The sequence below is a fragment of the Cryptomeria japonica genome, chromosome 3 (assembly GCF_030272615.1).
Source record: "Cryptomeria japonica chromosome 3, Sugi_1.0, whole genome shotgun sequence".
Lineage (NCBI taxonomy): Eukaryota > Viridiplantae > Streptophyta > Pinopsida > Cupressales > Cupressaceae > Cryptomeria > Cryptomeria japonica.
The window spans coordinates 275,179,787-275,200,025 of NC_081407.1; the positions used below are offsets into that span (position 1 = coordinate 275,179,787).

The 20,239-nt window shown below is 38.3% G+C and overlaps 1 protein-coding gene across 1 annotated transcript in view; it reads left to right on the top strand.

Annotated features, from left to right (window-relative positions):
• The window catches only part of LOC131063911 (uncharacterized), a 125,375-nt gene that overhangs the window by 42,357 nt on the left and 62,779 nt on the right, over positions 1–20,239 (top strand). The window lies entirely within an intron of this gene.

Sequence of the window (20,239 nt, forward strand, 5' to 3'; positions counted from 1 at the left end):
ATACTCCGATGCATCTACTCCAGATGTCTCTATCTTTGTTAGGAGTTCATCCAGCTGAATGTGGATGGCTGCATCAGTGGATACTGTAGCTTCAAGTAGCATATCTATTAAGAGTGCTTTCACCTTCTGAAGTACTTTATTTTTCTTTTGAATGGCCATTTGCTTCTCTTGTTCGGCCTTTGCTTTGCATAGTTCACCGAAATCAATGAGTGCTTGCCCCTTTAATTTTGATATATCAACATTGGGCAACATTATTGGTTTTGACAAATAAACTTTAAAACTATGCTTTTTCATCTTCTTTTCTTTACCTTTCACTGATGAAACTAAGACAATGGCTTGTGAGGCTTGATGACCCTCGGTAGGTTGCTTGGTAGAGGCAACACTTTGATCGGTTTCTTTAGCCTCTGTAGTGTCCTTCAGTGTCTCGGTACTCGATGTCTCAGTTGCAACATTCTTAGTGCTAGAAGGTGCTTGAGATATCTGTTCTTTAGTAGTACCTTCTCCTGTTGTAGACTTGAGACCTTCGGTGCCTTGATCCGTGTCATGAGGGGTTTTGGTTGAGACAGGTTGCTTGACCAGTGGATAAGGCTGAACTTGTTCCAAGACTGATTCACTAGATACAAGTTTTGCATATGCATTGCCTTCTATCATTTTTTGTTCTGGTGCCTCTGTATCCATGACATCTTCATCTATTTGTATGGTGTCAGCAGGGTCTTGCTCGGTAACATCAGGATCTTGCTCGATGACATCAATAATTTCAACTGTAGCTTGCTCACCGGTATCCGTGATTTTAAAGATTTCCTGCCACTTTGCTTTTGTCTCATTTTCAACTTCAATGTACAGCCCATTCATTAGTTTTAAGGCTCTCTGTTTGACAAGAAACTTTGAGTTGTAGGTTGTCAGATGTTCTTTAATTTCAGCTACTGACATGTCAAGAAATAGATGAACCGGACTTCTCTCTTTGATCTGTTTCTCCGAGTCCATTGCATACTTCCACCTATTATCAATATGCAAGTAAAGTTCATTTGGAAGTGACTTTGCTAGTTCCAATGGAGCTAACCGGAATTTTAAAAGTGTGTAGATGACAGCTTCTTCAATTTGTCTCTTCTCATCATTATTTCTGGTTTCATACTTTACATATCTGAATGAACCAAATCCACCATATTCTTTCAGATTAGCACAAAAGTTTTCAACACTGTGTACATTTACCTTCTTGCTTTTGACAATCTGAAATTTGCTTGCATCCTCTGATTCGGTATCACTAGACTCTTTTGCCAAAATGAGTCTCCGAGTAGATTTCTTGTAGGTCTTTGTTACCTTGGGAGCAGTAACACTTTTTGTTTTCTTACTCGGTGAGGCTGCAGATGCTCGTGTTAGGTCGCTTTGGAGGTGGAGTCGGTGAGGCCTTTGATGTGTCCTGTTTCTTTCTCTTCAATACTTTACCCTTAGGCAATTCAGTGCTTAGTGTTATTGTTGCCTCTTGGGCTTCAGATTCCTCTTCGGTAATGACAATGGTGCCTTTGACAGGTGTAGAGGAAGAGTCTTTTCCGAATTTATTTGACAATGCCTTTATCATTTTTGTTGCCTTTCTTGTAGCTTTGGGTACTACAATGCTCATCTTTACCTTTTCCTTTACTTCCTCATAGGTTCCATACCTTAGCTCAGTAGCATGCCTCGGTAATGTGAGAAATGCATCAATTTGCTGTTGTGTGATGTCAAAATCAATCTCGTATCCCATAGGTGTCAAAGATTGAGTTCTCGGTTCCACAGCATTCACATAACAGTAATCAGTGTCATCTTCAAAACATATATCATTTTTGTATTTCTCTACTAGCTGGGGTGGAATCAGGTATCTATTATGCATTTTCTCTTGAAAATTGCTAAAGTAGTCATCCATAATATCATTGAAATTATCACCTAACTTCTTGATGAAGTCATTTATCTGATGGGTGATTGGTTGGTGTAGTTCCCAAACAACTTTACCGACTGATGGAAATAATTTCTCAAAATAGAAAAACATGCATACAAGTAATGATCCAAACTTTAGTGTATTTGCCGAGTTGTTTTCTTCGGCTTCCTGATGGTGTTCAGATTCTCAAACAGGTTCTTCAGCAACACCTCACGTAGATCAATTTTCATTCCCTTTTTCACAATTTTGTATGCCAAGTCTACTGCTACACAACGTACACTGTTTTCCCTTGCTGATTAGAAGAAACAGTAACCCATTACTCTTATGGCAAATTTTAGTTCTTCATCAGTGACATTATTCAGTTTCAATCCTGTGCAAACTGATTCCACTCCGGTTAAACTGATCAATTCCTTCTGTGATATCATCTATTGGGCTCGGGCATGATCATAAATGGGGTAACCGGTAAGCAGATGAATGATCTCCTTGGTAATCTTAAATGGTTGTTCTTCTAGCCACATGAAATCATTGTGAACTCTGCTCAGAACAAACTTATCCCACTGGGGTTTGAACACACAGGGATAGGCTAGGGCTTCAGTTAATCCCTTGATCTTGATGTGTTCATACTTGCTATTCAATTTACCATCTGTGCACAGTTCATCATAGGTGTCTTTAATTTCAACATGACTGAGTTCTTCAACACGACATTTGGTGAAGAATCTCACATTTTCGACTAACAACACTCTATCCGGGATGAGTGAAAAGGCGGTTTTGTCATTCGGTTCAAATGCAACTTTGGGAGTCAAAGAGTATTTTAGTGAGGGCTTCTCTACATTCTTGACAACAATGGGATTTTGGATCTTAGGTGCCATTGTAGATTTCAGATAAAAGCTAACAAAGAATCCTTAGGGTTTCAGGATTTTCAAACGACAGATGCTTTATACTTAGCAGATAATGGCAACTAGATAAGATTGGTAAACCAACTTAACAATGCGTTGAGATTGATGTAAATACCTTGAATTTGCTTTGTATGAGGTTTTGATCACCTTGGATTCGCTTTGCTCCGCTCTCTCGAAAACTTGGTAAGTGAAAAATGACCGCGAAAATGCTTTTAAGTACACATTATACCTTATCGGGCTCCGTGCGGGTTAGGTCAAAAACATTAAATGCTCTTGGTTCACTTTAACTTTCTTTCCTTTTTCCGCTTTAACCGAGTAACCAAACTTCCTTCATTCACCGACTAGACAGGTTTCCTGTATAGTGCTTTAAAAGACTTTGATAGAATTTCAAACTTTACTATTACATCTTAATTATGCAGATTTTGAATTAAGTACATAAAAATAGGAACTTGTTAAGATTTAACCTTGAGATAATGCAGTCCCTTCATACCTTTACCGATTAATTTGGAATAGGTGCACCTAACTCGGTAGGTAAGGTGCTTACTTCATTTGACACAATTTCCTTCTTTTTCCAAATCATCTTTAATTTGTCTTTTATTTCTTCAGTGTCTTTTCTAGGTTGATCTCTGCAATCTGCAGCTAAATGTCCAACTTTGTGGCAATGAAAACATGCCATACCAGGATTTCTCCATGATCTTCGGTTGTTCATTCCAAACCTTATAAAACAGTTGGCACTTATATGTCCATATCTTCCACAACATTCACACCATATCCTTGTATTGTAATCCCATGGTACTGCAAAATACTGTCGGTAAGGATGTATGTGAGTTCGGTAACCTCTAGCATTCGCTCGGTGTGCATACAACGTATAGTTCTTTTGCTTAAACCAACACTTCTCGGTACTATGTCTATATCTATTGTAGTTTTTACAAAACCTTTTGAATTTTGCCTTCTGATAATTGTTAACAGACTTTGTCCTACATTGATTAGATGTGTGACCATATTTATTGCAATTGTAACAATAACCATTGGACTTAGTGACATTCGGTTGTTTACCTTTTCTGATTTGGCACATGTTGGCAGTGTGACCTTGATTTCCACAGTAGTTGCAAATAGGCTTCTTTCTTTTGATGTTATTCTTGTTTCCAGCTTGCTTTGATGATTCTCCTCTCTCGGTAGTATGAATTCCCTTCTAGGTAGAGTCTTTTCCTTTGTAACCGAGTCCTGCATCCTTGATGGGTCTTCTTGTATTCAGTTGCTCATCCAACATCTTTGATGCTTCATAACTCTTCTTCAGTGTTTCTTTGGATTTCTTCTCTGATTCAAGTTCATCGGTCAACCTTGATACTTCAAGTTTCAATGCTTGATTCTCATCATTTTTCAGAATTGCTTCATGATGTGCATAACCTAGTTGATTTGACAGATTTTGTTGAATTCCAGTCAACTTTGTGATTTCATCATTCTTATCAAATACTAAGACTTCAAGTTGTTGTTTCTCTTTTTCTAGATCTCTTACTTTATCCTCGGTTGTCCTCAATGCATCAAGATTTTCAGTCATCTGTGTGCTGAAATGTTCATGTTCTCTTGTCATTGCTTTCAGTTGATCAGCCAGTGCTTTGTTCTTTTCTTTCAATACTCCAATCATTTCTTCAGTTTCTTCAGATATACTGTTCTCAGATGATGTCTCAATTTGTTCCACTAACTCTTGAGAGTCCTGCAAATCATCAGATAATCTTCTTCTTACTTTCAGAGATTTTTGCATTTGCCTTTGCATGTCTGCAATCACTTGATTAGCATGATCCAGTTCTTCTTGCAGATACACAATCCTCTGAGATTGTTTATAGCCTTCCATTGATAAGATCTTTCTCTTTAGGCAGTTAAACCTTTTTCCAAGAATGAGCTCTGATACCAATTGTTAGGCCCAATATGGAAAGCTAATTTACTGAGAGGGGAGGGGTGAATCAGTACTTCAAAACTTTTCTTCAATAAGAACTTTACTATTATGCATAAACTGAATAGTGCAGTAACATAATATAAAGTTAAAACAAGTAGATAACAATCATACATGATTTACTCCATAACACATATATTCTGCTTTCACTACTGCAATAATAAAGAGTGTTCGGTTAGAGCTACATGTTTAGCTATTTCTGATAGCTTACCCTGTTAGGAGTAATAAGATCTGTTAGATCTACCTTGCTAAAAGATTTTACAACACTTAAACTAAATGCCGCACCTGGTTAGAGGCTTTACAATTTGTAGACTTGATTAGAGTCTTTTACCCTGTTAAAGGTTTCTCTTACAACTTCAAAATATTACAATAAAATCATTACAAATATCTGCAACTTTACATCTGGAATGTTATAGCAGATTCTATGTGCTCAGAATAGATTACCTTGCTTATAGCATACCTCAGCAACCCATATAGTAACTAGGTAAACCCTTTTGTTTACTCTGTTCTTTAACTGTTCTCTGAAAACCTTCTCGGTGACCTCTGTGTCTTTGTAACAGTCTTCTTACACTCGTGCACACACCTTGTTAATTTTTAACTCATGCTGTATAAATAGATCTCTTATGTCGGTGATCCATTCATTGCTTCGATCTTACAAATATGATTTATCGAATGAATAACCATGCAAGATATTTCATTGGTTAGATGACCTCAAAATCATACACAATCTTTAAGTGCAATTTCCAATGTGATAACGGTTAGATGTTCCTCGATCTTGTAACACGTTTTCATATGTATGTCCAGGTTCAATGAATCTGGTAACACGTTTAACTCGGTGTATATCAACTTGGTGTGTCATCTTTGCTGTTTCGTAGACATGGAATGATACTCGGTAGATAGCTCGGTGTAAACTACGCTCTGAGACTACTTTCTTCTGTAACCGACTAGATTGTGCATACCGACTGAATATTTTGGTAGTAGTAACCGACTAGAGTATATAGTATAACTTTGACATGAAACTAATGGCAACTTGATAAGTAGTAATAGTGATAAGTGGTGTTAAAAAATGCTTTCCTTGAAATGGTAATTCGTTATATTAACAAAGGAGATGAAAGCTCCTTATATAGAAAATTACAAGACAATTTTTCCATAACGGAAACAATCGAGAATAGAGACATGAAAGACAAAAAGGAAACTTCCTTAAACTAACTAGAGATGAAAGACATAAAAGGAAGTTTTTAAATACTAACTAAATGACTAAGGTGACCATTATATCAATATTACAATATTTTTTTAATTTTCTCAAGTAGAACCAATTGATCCATGTTTTTTGTTGACTAGATACATAGTTCTTCAAATAGGCTTCAATCCATTTATTGACAATTTTGGTCTGCCCATTTGTTTGGGAGTGGTAGTGAGAGTTGGTAGTAAGTCCAATTTTTGCAAAATGAAAAAACTTTGCCAAATCAAGCTTAGGAATAGACTACTCCTATCACTGACAAAATTTGGCAAGCCATGGAGCTTAAACACTTTCATGAAAAACAAATCAGCAACTTGTGGTGTTTTAAAATATGAACAAATAAGAAAGAAATGTGCATGCTTTGTGAGTTTGTTCACAGCAACTTAAATGCAGTTCTTAGTTCTTACTTTGCACCTTATGAAGTCCAATGCTGAATTCCATTGAAATAATTTCCCAATTTTTATTTGGAATGTGTAGGGGCCACAACAAATCTGTTAGAAATGTTTGATCTATATTGTTCTGTTAATAAACTAGTCATTCTTTGATATGCTTAACCACTCTCAAAATTTCATCTTTCATTTTAGATTTGGGCACCATAAAGATTCAATCCTTTTATAGGATGAGTTTGTTAACCTCTACATATTTATCATCCTCAAAGTTTCCTCTGAATATGTCAATGGAAAAGGTGTTTTCAGAATATTCTATCAAAAATTTTAACCTTCCAACCTATTGTAATTTCCATCATAGAAAACATAAGGTGGATTTTCTTTATAATGCATCAACCATTTTGTCTTTTCCCTCGATACAATGTGAAAGTCGTAAACTTGAACCTTACTTATCCTTTTTTGTCGCCTTCCATTGAGATCTTTTCAGCCAAAGTATGTGGGTTTTCTTTATAATGCATCAACCACTGTCTTTTCCCTCGATACAATGTGAAAGGTGTAAACTTGAACCTTACTTACCCTTTTTTGTCGCCTTCCATTGAGATCTTTTCAGCCAAAGTATGCATGATGGCCAACATTTCTTTTTGATAGATTGAGAACCCTCTTTCAACCTCTCTGAGTTTAAAATTTTCAAAAGCAATAGGATGCATATTTTGCATCAAGACAACTCCAATCCCTTCCCTAGAAGCATCACGATCTAACACAAGAGGAGGAGAGAAATCAGGAATGACTAACATAGGACAAGAACTCATCACCTCTTTTACTTTGTCAAAAGTTTGCTGCATTGAATTAGACCATGTGAAAGCTCTTGTTTTTGGTAAAATTAGTCAAGGGACTTGCCAATTGGAAAAATCCTTTCACAAATCTTTGATGATAGCTGCAAAGACTGAAGAACCCTTTCAATCGTGTCAATGTTTTTGGAGGTGTCCAATCCAAGATGGTCTGAATCTTGTCTTGATCAACTTGCGTTCCTTTAGTGCTAATAAAATGCCCCAAATACCCTATTTCAGTCATACCAAACTCACATTTAGACTCTTTGGCAAGTAGTGCTTGTGCTTCCAGAATACCCAAAACTTTGTCCAAATGTCCCCAGTGATCTTCCCAAGTTTTGTTGTAGATGAGTATGTCATCAAAGAAGACCAAAACAAACTTTCTTAACTGTTTATTGAGCAATTGGTTCATACATGATTGAGAAGTAGCTAGAGTATTAGTTAAACTGAATGGTATGACTAAAAATTCATAGTGTCCATAATGACACTTGAAGGCTGTCTTATGAAGATTGTCTTCTCAAATGTTTAGTTGGTGGTATCTTGGTCAAAGGTCTATTTTGGAAGAATAGATTGCTTTGTGCAACTCATCAATTAGCTCATTGATTGGGATTTTTTTTTGGGTTAGTAATTGCTTTTGATTGGAGCTATGAATCAGCGGGGTCACATTGGGGGACCCCATCCCCGTGGTAATTTTTTTTGCTATTGCTGCGGCATTAACACCTCCTAGATCTGTCTCTTGCTGATTCCTACATTCCTCTCCTTATCTCTCTGTGAAATGCCTAATCACTCCAACCTGCCACACTCTAAGGTCGATCAAGCTCCTCCTTATCACTCCTTTTATCTCCTTATCCCTCCACGACTCCTTATTTCTCCATCGCTCAAATCGTCGTGGCCCCTTATCTCTTCGTCTCCAATCCCCTATCTCTTCGGTTTGCACCCTTATGTCTCCCCGTGCACTCCCTCCACGATGGTGACACCTCTCCTTATATATATTGTCCATCACACACCACCTCTACCACCAACTCTTTGTTTCCTTTGTAAGTGGCATCCTCCGCTCGGCCACCTTCGTCCTTTATCTGTGTACCTCCTTGCTGCTAGTGTGTGCTTTGTTGTGGGCTCCTGCAGGATGAAAGGCATGAGTTTTGAACTCGTGATCGCCCTATCAACAAGGTTTGTGACTTACCGTCACATTGCTAGGTCATCCTCCATTGATCTTGGGAATTGGATACCTATTCTTAATAGTCTTTGTAATTAGAGCTTTGTAGTTGATGCACATTCTCATGGTTTAATGTTTTTCCTTGTGCATTGTATGATGAAACCATTGGCAACCATTACATTGGAACCTTCAAAGTTTTCAGTTTTTAGGCCTCTTTTTGCAACCATCCCTTTGGCAATGAAATTGTGAGTTGCTCTAGAATAAATGAACACAACAGTTTTTTTGTTTGCCTAAAACTCCATGGACTCTAAAAGTGTTAAACTTAAGGGTACTAGAAATTTTTGGAAGTGTAGCTCCTGAAGCATGTTCTAGGTCTTCAATCATTGTAGATTGTGAGGTCATGCTAACTTTGTAAGTATTATGCCACCTCAAGTTTTATAGTGTTTTTGCTAATTAGAGACTTTCCAAGCTCTTTGGTTAAATTAATACTCACATAGTTTGATTATACCAATCCATTTTGTGGCTTTTGTAGTGCTCAAGAGGCTATTTGAACATTTTCGAGTAGGTAGGTTCATCAGAAATGATGACCTTTCACTTGCTTCTTCACATTATTTGGAGCTCTATATACACAGATGTCTCACATGAATAGTTGTTTTTTAAGGACTGTTGTGCACTCTTTGTCACTAGAGGTATCTACCCAAGGTAGGGCACAAGAGCATCATCTTAGAATAGATGCTAACTGTTCGAATGCCCCCTCTCCACTTGATCCATATGGGTCATGAAGTTGTAATAAAAATGTATAAAGTGTAACGCTTCGCTAAGGAACCCCAAAGGACAACACAACTAACTAACTAACCTCAAGAGGCAACATTTTTTTTTTCTAAAGAGATACATTAACTCATTAAACTATAATGATGAATAGCATAATCTCAAACATGATAACAACCTATCTAAGCACAAGCAGAAACAACCCAAAGACAATAACACCTATGTTCTCTATGGTCCCCTAGCGTCGCTACAAGGCAATGCTAACACTTCTAAGGCATAAGAATCAAATCTAAACTAACCATTACATAATATAATGCCTTAACATAAATAAATGAATCTTAACATAGAAATGATATCATATAAGAACTATACATTATGATTAATCCCAAAATCCAAATTTTCCTAAGGTTACTGTCCACATTATCATATAACCATAACAACTAAACTTAATAAATGATACTATACTCATGAAATAACATTTTATGCATTGCGACTAACATCTTACTCATTAAGAATCTAATCATTCATAACAGATAGATAGTACCAACACCATACTATCTAAACTCATAAAACGGTCACATAATGAACATCATTACATTAAATTTACTTTACATCTTCATCTCAAAGAGAGAGTTTTTATTACATTATGGACATAAATGGAAACCCACTCTAATACATAAATGAATCATTACATAAGAGAATACTACTTGCATCATAATTCCAAAGCTCTTGCAATTGAAGAAGACAAAGTCCATCCATGAAGTTCATGATAATATCACCAAAATCCCAATGGAAGAAAGCATCAACCACCCGACCGTGTGGAACCTAAAGGTCCAGTCCCCATGCTTCGGAGAATGACATAAGGCCCCACACACCAAACATACCACTAAGGTCAACACTAACATAACCATGGAAACACGCTTAACATATGAATGCAACAATCACAAGGACTAGAACAAAACATAACACTAACTACCAGAGGCTTTTGCACAACACATAGGAAAGGGTCCTAGGATACACTTAGGGAAGAGTGTCATCACATGCCATCACCATGAGTTATCTTGACAACGCTCTTGGCCTCGATGCCCATGTGACACACACGCGAAACCGAACCCACCTCTCGTTAGGACAAGGAGGTACGGTCTTGCCAATGTGCCATCCCAATCTCATCCTGAGCCTGTATGAGCACTCTAGGCAATGGGTAGGGTAACATCCTTATCTTTTTATTGTGAAATCTACCTTACCTCCTAATACATTTAACTAAGTTATCACTTGTTAAAGAAAATTTCCAATGGGATCTCCTGGCAGCCACTTAGGGCCCCGACACCCATTTGGATGCCACTCCCCCTAACATGTATCTAGACACCCCTAGCGCAAGGTTCTTAAACATGAAACATAAACATAATAGATCACATGAAGCATCATATTACTCACATCACATTGGATCCATATCAAAGTCTGAACCACAACTTGCTTTTAGATCAACATAATATTCTTTTATCCGAAAGCACTCAAGGCATCATCATGAATGCAAAATCAACAAACCATGATGAATGAATGCATAGAATTGAAAGGAGAAACATGAATCCATTTCAAAACAATCATACAACCTCTGGAAATTGCATAACAAAAGTTATAAACCTAAGAATTAGCCCCTGGATTGACTCGGACTGACACGTGCTCCTAAAATTGATCTGGGGAGTCAAAATAGGGTTTTTGCACATTTAACCTTGAAGTGGCACATTTACAACTTTTAGCGCTTTTGCATGTTCTTTTAGTGCATATGCAAGTTCTTTTAGCACTTTTACACTCTTTTAGCGCATTTGCAACAACAACTAGGACAAAGACCCAAGGTTGACTTTGGGCCCAAATTTCGATAACCAGACGATAAAAAATGCCAAAACTAACTGAGACCCATTTGAGAGGGGTGAGTCCCCTTCCCAAAAATGCCAATTGACCAAACCCAAGATAAATAATAAAACTCCAAGAGACAAAACACCAAAAACAGTCCAGAAAAATGCATCAAAGGAAACATCTACTTCATCAAGCATACAAATTACAAACCACAAATGCAAAATCTTTCCAAAGTAGAGTCATGACATTAAAAACACAAAGAAAACAATCTTTCCAATGCCATTGCATATTTCAATTCGTAAAATGAAATGGAATTGAGTATCCAACCTGGAAATAGAAGAGAAAGTTCAAAGAGAGAAGGAAGAACAATCTCTTGCATGAGCTAACTCCTCACAAACAGAAAATCCAGCCAATCAAGCAAGCATTCCAATCATGAAAACCACAGCAACAATCTCCAGCAAAAGTTTCACAAAATCTTCTCACAAACTTCACAAAATCCCCCTCAAAAATCCTCCAAATCAATACAAATAAGGCTGCAAACGTTTCTCACATTCATCCCCCAAAATCCCAAGAATTCTCAAGCAAATAATCAACCCCAAAAAACATGTTATTTCTTGGACAGGTACCATTCCCAAAAATGGGAGTTGTTGTTTGTAATAGAATAATGTTAATTTTAGTATTAATGCTCATCAGTGTATATTCTATTTTAGACAGATCGTCTTCGATCTTCTCAGCAGTTTCTTATTAGAAACTTGCTATTCTTGTAAATAGCTTTGTATTATTTATGAGCGTCTTGCTCATTCTGATTAATCAATCAATTCTTTGAAATCCATTGCGTGTCTCGCACTGTTTTATGGTATCAGAGCTATAGGAGGAATTTTTTCGAAAATTTTTTGATCCTAATTTCCAATTAGTGGAAATTTTCGAAATTATTTTCTGGAAAAATTTATCAAAGTTTTTTTTGGCTTCTAGGGTGGAATCGTCGTTTTTGGCAACCTGGGTTTGCAGGGTCGTCGCGTTTTTTCGCGATTTGTGTTCGCGTGCCTGCGGGGTTGTATCGTCGCGTTTTACCGCGACCTGCGTTCGTGCGACCTGCAGGGTCTGTCTCCGGCGGTGTCCGCGGCCCTGTGCATGCCAGCTTGTTCGCGTGCCTGCAACCTCGCTTTGTCTTCGCCTGTTCGCAACCTCCACTTCGCCTGTTCGCGACCTTCGGCGTCGCGACCTGTTCCCGGCGTTGCTTCGGCACCTGCGACCGGTTCTCGGCACCTGCAACCTGGTCACGGCTCTATGCACGTCTGCAGGCTTCGACGTCGTCACCTCCAGCGGCGCCCCCTGCAACTTGTCACTCTCTGCAAATGCCGATGTCATTTTCTGAGAAAACAATGGCGCCCACGACCTCTGCATTTTTCGATTGAAGTGTTTACCTCCATTTTTTTATCGAAAATAATTTTTTCTTGCAGATTCTTGGTGGGTTTTTCGAAACCCAATCTGGGTAGTTGTCCGTTTTTTCTGGGTGCCTCGATTTTCGTGCCTCAATTTTCGAGCCCGCGGATCCAGATTATGACAGGAGAATCCTTCTGGGTTTTTTGCACGCATTTTTGGGTTGTCTTTGGATTTTTCTGGGTCAGCCAGGAATTTTTCTTGGGAAACGTGCAAATGGCTTCTCTCACCAATCTGATGTTAGAAGGCAGTCAACGCTTTAATGGTCACAACTACAACATCTGGAAACAGCGTATGTTGACCATTTTTGAATATAGGCGTCTTGACCAGCTTGTTTTGGGCAAAGAGCTCAGTCCTGGTACACCTGGTGCAGATCAAGATAAGTTTGATGAACGCAATCGGGAGGTAGTCATGCTTCTCAAACTCTCAGTAACCGATGATCAGTTACCGCAGATTCCTTCCGGCAAGACAGCTTCTGACATCTGGAAGCATCTAAAGGAATTGCATGAGACATCCGACAAGAGCCGAGCATTCTTTCTGAAGAATCAGTTGTTCTCCATTATGATGGACGAACGTATGTCCTTACAGGAGCACCTCACGAGGATTAAGGACATTCGAGATCAACTCGAAGCTATTGGTCGGACTATGGAGGAAGAAGACATGGTTGTAATCACTCTAATAAGTCTTCCGAAATCGTATGAACACTTCATTGAAACCCTCAATATTACTTCCACTAATGTTGATCTGAAGTTTTCAGAATTATGCACCAAACTTCTACAGCAGGATCGCTGGAAACAGCAATTTGGTAGTGGTACTACATCAGCCTCCTTGGAAAATGCCTTCACAGCTCAATCCTTTCAGAAGGATAAAGGCAAATTTCAGTCCTCTCAGTCTTCTCAGCAGAAAGGCTCTTCTCAGACACAGGATGGAGCTAAGAAGAAGAATGTGCAGTGCAATTACTGTCACAAGTACGGCCATATGAAGAAAGATTGCCGTCAGAGGCTCGCTTCTGAACAAAAGAAGCAGGGAGGGTCACACTAGAAGGCGCATGTTGCGGAACATTCCGAGCAGAAGGAGTCTGCCTTTTATGCCTTTATGGCTAAGAGGTCCTCAGATCATGCCAGGTCTTCTGCTTGGTACATCGACTCTGGTGCATCACGTCACTTTTCTCATCGGCGTGACTGGTTTACAGACTTCTCACCTTTCAGTGATTCCGTTGTATTTGGCGGAGGTGAGGAGTATATAGTTGTTGGCAAAGGCACTGTTCAGATACAATCTGGTGGCAGGACTCTCCTTTTTCTGAATGTGTATTATGTTCCTGGAATGGAACTTAATCTGCTCTCTGTCAGCCAGATTATGAGGAATTCTCCTCAACTAGATGTGGTGTTCAGTGCTCACAAGTGCTCCATCATTGATCGGGAGACTCGTCTTACTGTTGCTGTTGGTCTAGAGGATCATGGCCTATATAGGCTTCTTGACACTGGTGATTCTCCTGAAGTGGCTCTGGCAGCTCGTGTTTCTCCTCTTAGCACTTTGTGGCATCAGAGATATGGACATCTCAACATTCAGTATCTCTCTTAGCTGTCTCGGGAGGGACTTGTTTCAGGGTTACCTGATATTCAGACTCAGCATCTTGGAGTATGTGGTGCCTGTCAAGCTGGCAAACAGCATCGGACTTCATTCCCACATGGAAAGTCTTGGCGCGCATCTAAGGTACTTCAATTACTTCATGCTGATATTTGTGGTCCTATGAATACATCTTCTGTTACTGGTTGCAAATATTTTTTGCTTATTGTAGATGATTTTAGTAGAAAGATGTGGGTGTACTTTCTTAAGCATAAATCAGATGTATTTAGTATCTTTCAGAAGTTTAAGTCCTTTGTTGAAAAAGAGTCTGGACATAGTATCATTACTCTTAGGACAGATAACGGGGGGGAATTTTGTTCTTCTGCATTCTCCAACTTCTGTGATACCCATGGCATCAAACGCCAGTTGACTACACCCTACACTCCTCAGCAAAACAGTGTTGTCGAGCTTCGCAATCGTACGGTTGTTGAGATGGCTCGCTCTATGTTACAACACAGGAGTGTTCCGAATAAGTATTGGGCTGAAGCAGTCTTTACTGCTGTCTACCTTCTTAACCGCTCTCCTACTCAGGCTGTTAAGGGGAAGACTCCAGAAGAGGTTTGGTCTGGTCGGAAGCCTCAGATCAGCCACCTGAAGGTTTTTGGCTCTGTTGCCTATGTTTGGATTCCAGATGCTAAGCGCTCCAAGTTGGATTCCAAAAGTCAGAAACTCATGATGACAGGATACAGTGATCACCATAAGGCCTAAATGGTGGGCCAAGACCATTGGTGATCTTAGGGATACTAAGCTCATTGAGGGTAGAACCTCCCGTAATAAGAGCAAACAGCAGCATACAGTCAATTTTGCTCTCATGGCTAACATACACAGTGTTTTTGAGCCTCAGACATACTCAGAGGCTAAAGGTATACCTGAGTGGGAACAGGCTATGGAAGCTGAGTTCCAGAGTCTTCAGAAGAATCACACTTGGGCCCTTTCTGATCTTCCTCCCTTTCTGATCTTCCTTCAGGGAAGAAGCCCATTAGCTGCAAATGGGTTTACAAAGTAAAATACAAAGCTGATGGAACCTTAGACAAATATAAGGCTCGTCTTGTTGCTCGTGGGTTCTCACAGAAAGAAGGCATTGACTACGAGGAGACTTTTGCTCCTACAGCCAAAATGAGTACCATACGGCTCATTCTTGCCTTGGCAGCCCAGTTCAGTTGGAAAGTCCATCAGATGGACGTCAAGAGTGCTTTTTTGAATGGTGACTTACAGGAAGAAGTCTACATGACGCAACCCCCAGGATTCAAGGTTGCTGGTCAAGATCAGAAGGTCTGTAGATTAGTCAAAGCACTCTATGGTCTGAAACAAGCTCCTCGGGCTTGGTACATGAAAATTGATAAGTACCTGACAGATCATGGTTTTCAGCGGAGTCCATCTGATGCAAACTTGTATATCAAGCATTCTAGTAATGATATTCTGTTTGTAGTTGTCTATGTGGATGACTTAATCATTACTGGCAGTTCAGCACATTTGATCATTGGGATCAAACAGGATTTGTGCCATACCTTTGATATGACAGATTTAGGACGTCTACATTACTGCTTAGGAGTTGAAGTCTGGCAGACTGAGCACAGTATCTTTCTCTCTCAGTCCAAGTATGCCAGAAGTCTTGTGGACAGGTTCAGAATGCAGGATTGCAAACCTGTCTCTACTCCTATGGAACCCGGGCTCAAACTTTCAGCTCAGTCATCCTCACCAGTTGTGGATGAATCTCTGTTCAGGCAACTAGTGGGCAGCCTCATCTATCTTACTGCCACTAGACCTGACATCAGTTTTGCAGTGAGCTACATTTCACGCTTCATGACAGCTCCCAAGGCTGATCATTGGTTAGCAGCGAAGCGTGTGCTGCGTTATGTGAGTGGCACTCCTGATTATGGACTTCTGTACACTCGGAGTTGTGATCCTATACTCAGTGGTTACACAGATTCTGACTGGGCAGGTTCGGTTGATGACCGTAAGTCTACAGCAGGGTATGTGTTTAGTTTGGGATCTGGTGCTGTCACATGGACTAGTAAGAAGCAGCAGGCAGTGGCTCTCTCCTCGACAGAAGCAGAGTATCGGGGAGCAGTTAAGGCATCTTGTGAGGCAGTTTGGCTTCGAAGAATGCTTGCGGATATGCATGTCTCCCAGGCAGGTCCTACTCCCTTGTTCTGTGATAATCAGGGAGTGCTCAAACTCGCCAAGAATCCAGTCTTCCATGAAAGAACCAAGCATGTGGAAACGCATTGTCACTATATTCGACAGCTGGTTGAAGACGGATCCATCCAGTTGCTGTATGTTCCTACCTCGGAGTAGCCAGCAGACATCTTCACCAAGCCCCTTGGTCCTGATAAATTTGTAAAATTCAGGGGGTCTATAGGTGTAGTTAATAGATTGAGCATTAAGGGAGGGTAATAGAATAATGTTAATTTTAGTATTAATGCTCATCAGTGTATATTCTATTTTAGACAGATCGTCTTCGATCTTCTCAACAGTTTCTTATTAGAAACTTGCTATTCTTGTAAATAGCTTTGTATTATTTATGAGCGTCTTGCTCATTCTGATTAATCAATCAATTCTTTGAAATCCATTGCGTGTCTCGCATTGTTTTAGTTTGTACGGGAAACAACCAATCTCATTTAATAATAATCTTATATTATATCATCCCACTTAGATTATTTCATGCTTATAAATATTTAATGCCACTAATAAAACATAATAATTTATCAAATAATTCCTCCTAGAAAGTAGGATGGAAAATAGGAGATGCAAATATACATATTATTCAATACCACTAAATCCAAAATATACACATAATAAATACAAAAGACATTATTATTATAATTTAGAGCTTATCTTATATAAATAACATTTAATTTAAATAATAAATTAATATTAATAATAATTAACCTTATACCATATTAAATCTCAAATAAATTAAAATAGCATAAAAAGGAGAAAACACAACCATTCACCAAACCATCCACAAGACCACACATCCTAAACAAGGATTAAGCCGATGATAATGCAATCAAGACATACGATCAAAACCGGAAACATGGACTAGGGTTAGATGTGGTAGGGCCTTAGTGTCACCTCCGATCAACTACCATTGGGAAAGGAGGCACGCTCAAACCTGTGGGACCGGATGGAGTCGATGCCTAGTACTTGCACTCCTACACAACATTATGAGACAAGACATGCTCATACATATATACATCAAATCAACATAGTCAAGTGAAAGAGAATTATAACATCACATCCTTCTCATGATGAGTGATGTAATATCATCCCTTACACACTTGCAAACAGTAAAACAACATAAACATATATGTAACATAATCAAACGACCGTCATCCATATCCAATGAGATGATGAGAATTAGGGTCAGCACAAGATATAACATCACGAGAAGTGAACATAAACCATATCACCTAGGAAATGTGTTATCACAAAGTCCATCAAATGGTAAACCCTAACATCATCAAGTAACCCTAAATATAGAATCATCATCGTGAATATTATAATGTATCTACTAATATGAAGAAGTATCTCAAACATGAAAGAATAAAGCATGAAAACATGAAGTATCAAGACATGAAAAGAGTCCGCCAGTATCTATCATAACCATCATAGAGTATGAATCATGAAGGGGCACCACATAAAGACTTGTAAAATATGAACAATAAGATGCATTCTGAATCTAGATATAGGATAAAATAGGTTGTTTAGAAAACATAGCACAAGGAGATTACCTTTACTGTGGTAGTGTTTAGGACAGGGTTGTGACTGTGTTAGTGTCTAGAAAGGCATAATCATGGTAGTACCCCTTGATTGTGTAACTCAAAATTTGGAACAAGCAGATGCTATTTCAACTTCGAACATTTGCAGGATTCTTCAAGGGCTTGTGAGAATGTTCTAGCATCAATAGTTGTATACATAGAGGTGTTTCTGAGGTGTTTTGACATGGGAGGATACAAAAATATTAATTTTGACCAAAGAAAGGAGGATTCAGCCATTCATAACAGTTTTTAGAGGCTGCAATAATTGTGTATGCCACTAAAGGAGCAAGGGGCAGCTTGCATCTTAGCAAATCATTGTACATGGTGATTTTTTACAATTAGTATGTATTTGCCACTACGATAAGCTAGTTTTTTCCTTGTTGAGGATTTCCATGATAAAATTTGAGTTCGTGTGGAATTCAATTCTATTGCAGCATGTGTTTTATTCTTAATTCAGACAAAAATTTCCTCTTATTTTTAATTTAAATAAATGTAGCACAGTTTATTATTCTTAAATTCTACTAATTTAGAGAATTTATGGATAATTTGGCTATCAGAGGTTTTGATTTTTGTGAAAGTTGTGTGTATGATAGTGACAAGACCACACAAATCTCAATTCAAGTAGTTGAGAATGCATGAGTAATCTTGTTGGAAAACCACATGAAAGTATCTAAGTTGCTGATTTGGGTATGGGAATCAGAGCCTGGAATGGTGGTACTGCAATTTTTTTTACTTGGGTATATATATACATATATATATGTATGTATGTATGTATGTATGTATGTGTGTGTGTGTATATGTATGTAATATGTTTAAGATTATAAATGATAAGAACAGTGATACTCAAATTCATAATTCCCAATAAATAGAATATTTAAATACCTCATTATATCATATTCAGAATTTGTGAAAGTGATAATACTCGAGTCTCAAAATGTCATTACACAATTAATATTCAAATTACAATTAATATTTAATTTTCATATTCTTCTCCATTAGAAGCATCAAGGTGAACATTTGGTTCAACTTCATTTTAACCACAATCCATTGGATCACCACTCCTACTAGTTGTGCCAAGTTTAGAAGCTGCCTCATCTATAGAGACTTGGGCAAGTTGTGCAACTGTAGCATCTAAATCAGCACACTCAAAGTTTAGATCCCAATTCACTGTCATTGTATTCATGTTTCTTATGTGACAAGAGACAAAGGTTGGAGTCAATATAGTCAAAACCTCTTTTTTTTTGCACCCAAATGTTTGGGCTTGACCGAGCAGATGAAGGAGTATGTTCTCCAATTCCGCTCAGCTGAAGAAGAACTTGCAACTTGTTGAGTTTGCATACAACATTTAGTATTTAATTTTATACTTCAAGAATCAAAACTTTAACGTTAAAACATAAATTATAAAATAATTTTTTTAATATAATATATAGCATGATAACATTGAATGAAAAACAAGAAAAATAAATAGATATATACTTGTAAGAGAAATTTAACTGCAAGAGGCTGCAAGGAAATGGAGCCTTGACCATGTAGATACCACCACTCATTAGCATTTTTCCTATGTTTGTCATGAAGAGTGGAAACATCATGATTTTTTGAAGCTATGAATTGCCTGATCTCACTGAAGACAATAATTTGGATTTCTTCATCTGTATATATCTTTCTAAATGCAGCCTTATAGCCAGCAATAATCTCCCTCTCTCTATATGGTGCTGCCACACTCCTCGGCAATGAAAGTACCTCTTTACTATAATACTTTGGCGAGAAAGCAAATGCTAAGAGATGTAAGGGGATGGTCATCTTGTTTTGACAATCGACAATAGTTTTCTGCACAATTTTGAAAAGTGTTTCCGTTGGGTCATGTTCCTTCACTGCTAATAATGCTCTTATTTACTCCACCATGGAGTCCATGCTATCATAAATTTCACCCAAACATGGTCGAGCAGTATTAGCATATCTAATCATCCTCATGAATGGCTTTTACTTCAAAACATATTCCACATGAGCCCACCACTCATCATCTAAGTCATCTTAAGATGATTGTGTGAGATGCAAATTGTGTTTCGGCATTTGCATGAAAGGATGATGGCTTTTGCAAATCAAGTATACCTTAGAGGGCTCGATTCTCATATTAGAAGAAGAGTAGTCACTACCGACTCACAATACTTGGATGAAGCGTGTGTCCAAGCTTACTATGAGTGTGTGGACATTGAAGAAAAGCTACCACCCTCCATGGAGGAGGAAGTTGGGGATCTTCTTGTTGCTCAAAAGTCTCACTAAATTTCCTTGGAACCAGAAGGCTCTATAATGAGGTAGATGTGATCCATATGGATCTTGAAATTGTAATAAAACTATTTATAAAATCTTGTAAAATGTGAACAGCAAGATGGATTTTGAACCTAGACAGAGAACACGATAGGTT